Genomic DNA, 2944 nt, shown 5'->3' on the forward strand with positions numbered 1-2944 from the left:
GAGAGAGAGAGAGAGAAACAGCCGCTCTCTGTTATGCGGAACAAAGAGATCATTCACGAGCAGCTGCGCGATTAAAGCGTGATGAAATGGATCTTTTTCCGGACATTTTGATCAGGTAAGATTTGCATACCGGTCAAACGAGTCCGCTAACATTACGGTCACGTATGCTCGAAACATGTGTGTAGAATCTAACGTGCTTGCGTGGATTCAGTGTATGTCCAAGCGTCCTTCAAAAAACAATCGATTTAATCGTTCATTGAAAAAACAAAATGTAAAAAAGTTCAACATAAGTAATGTCACGTACAGTTTGATTACAAGGCAATAACAATTACGGAATAATTGTGAAACATGTAGTATCAACCAACAGAGCTTGGATATTTATCAACTTTTGAAAAAATAAAAGAAGCTAACGACAGCAAAATAAATGAAATTAGTAAATACGCTTACTTTAAATGGATATTGAGATTTCTTTATTCAATTATTTCGCGGACATTTACAGTACATCATTCACGAATGTGCCATTAGCATCGAGTATAAAATGAAAGATTTTAAAAATATATATCTTGTATATTATTATCATATATTATTTAAATTTATATTCAAATATTATATACAACTTTGCTTCCGCCGTTTTTTTTCCGAAATTCGAGGCTTTATTATAAAAAACTGGTTATACATTTATGATTCAAAGTATTGTCCATCGCTGGCCACTACTTTCTCCCATTTTTCGGGTAGCGTACGAATCCCGCGTCGAAAAAACTGGTCATCTTTTGAGGCTATCCACGAATCGATCCAATTTTTTACTTCTTCATAAGACTGGAAGTGCTGGTCAGCCAGGCCGTGTGCCATTGATCGAAACAAGTGATAGTCAGAAGGAGCAACGTCTGGAGAATACGACGGGTGGGGTAGGACTTCTCATTTCAACGTTTCCAAGTATGTCTTGACCACTTTCGCAACATGGGGTCGAGCATTGTCATGCTGCAAAATCACTTTATCGTGTCTCTCGTTGTATTGCAGCCGTTTGTCTTTCAATGCTCGGCTCAAACGCATCAATTGCGTTCGATACCGATCGCTTGTTTCAGTCAGTTTTAACAGTTCATAATACACTACGCCGAGCTGGTCCCACCAAATACAGAGCATGACCTTGGACGTCTAAATCATCATTCTTGAAGCATTGAAACCACTCACGACACGTTCTTTCACTAATAGCGGTCTCACTATAAGTATTTGAGAGCATTCGATGAGCCACAGCCGCAGATTTCTTCGTATTGAAGCAAAAAATTAAAATCTCCCGCAAATGACGAGAATTTGGCTCGTAAACTGACATTTTCAATCGAGAATAACTTTATGATGCAGACACAAATCGACTAATGTTTCTATGGGGTTATGTTGTCAGACGCCCAAGTTTATTGTATGACGTCTATGATCTATTTATTTTGACCACCACTTACCGCTAAAGCCATCTACAGGAAAACGGCGGAAGCAAAGTTGTACACCTAATATTACACAATATTTTTCTTTTCACGTGAACAAAATAATTATACACGATTATCTCTTAAACTGAATGCTATTTTCTGCAAACTTGAATAATTCAAATGTAAATGAGATTTTTATGATTAGAGAAATAATCGAATCGCATCTATGCTTGCCGGAAAATTATGCTCGCCAGCTGATCCCAGATGTAGCAGTTCGTATTTGCATCATGTCACGTGTACGTAGTACGCGCGTTTACCCGCAACCGTAATTTAATATCCCCTCGATCGCGGATCGTGCGATCGAGCAACTTGATGCGCGAATTAATTAAATTCCTGCCGCGCGCTCGGAAAGCCTTTGGCTCATTTCGCGTAATCGGCCGTTTCGTCTCATTAACATGATCGTTAAATTATCCAAATTTCTAATTCAGATCTGCGTTAATTTGGAAGATATCTCTTAGTATTCTTCGACTTAGACTTGTCGTTCTGCGAAACATTTTGTAAAAACATTTTGTAAAAAAAGCGAGCACTTTATTATAAAGGATAATTTTATAAATTAATATTAATGATCAGAAAATTAATAAGAATTTAAATTTACATTACAAATCTTGCAATATTAATAATAATAGATTGCTAATATCACCTATGATTGAATGTGTTTAAAAATAATTATAACCATTTTTTTGTATAAAAATGTCAGAAATAGATTCACGCAAAAAATTCATGAAAGTACTCGATATATTTGCGAAATTTAAATATATATTTCATATTTTTATATTTAACGTAAATTCGAAAAAATGCTGTTGATACTCTTATATTGTTTACAAAAAAAAATAAACGATTTCTTGTTTGTTCGGCAGAATTAAGAAAAATTTGCACTGAATGAAAAATTTTAAAAAGGTACAGGAGGAAGCAGACATGACCGATCGATGATTTCCTCTTATATTTGCAGTCGTTTCCATTTATGAGTCGGCGGAACCGCTGTAAGTTTTTGCATTTAACTCCCACGCAAGAAGATAGGAAAAGGTTCGCCTAGAAAACGAGAAAACAGAGATGGCCCCGCGATTTCTTGCATATCTTTCGCATTACTAGCCTCATCTCCTTTTCCTCATTTTCGTTTACCTTTCCTTTTCCACCCACGAACTTCTCCTTTATTCGCGCGGTCCATTTCTTCCACCTTTCTCCTCTCCAATACCTATTCTTACTTCCTTTTTCCTTCCTTTCGGCATGTTACTCCTGCTTTCCTCTGTTCCAACAAAAACAAAAGAAGCTACTTTTCCATCTTGAACTAAGGAATACGCCGCGGAATATGCAGTCGGATCAATACGTCTGAGAAAATAAAAAGAAAATATATTATCTAAACATAGCGATGAATAGATTTTAAATATGAAATATTTTACATAAATTATACGCATTTCAATATATAAAATTATATATATATATATATATATATATATATATATATATATATA

The sequence above is a fragment of the Atta cephalotes genome, assembly GCF_000143395.1.
Source record: "Atta cephalotes unplaced genomic scaffold scaffold00009, whole genome shotgun sequence".
In the NCBI taxonomy this organism is placed as follows: Eukaryota; Metazoa; Arthropoda; class Insecta; order Hymenoptera; family Formicidae; genus Atta; species Atta cephalotes.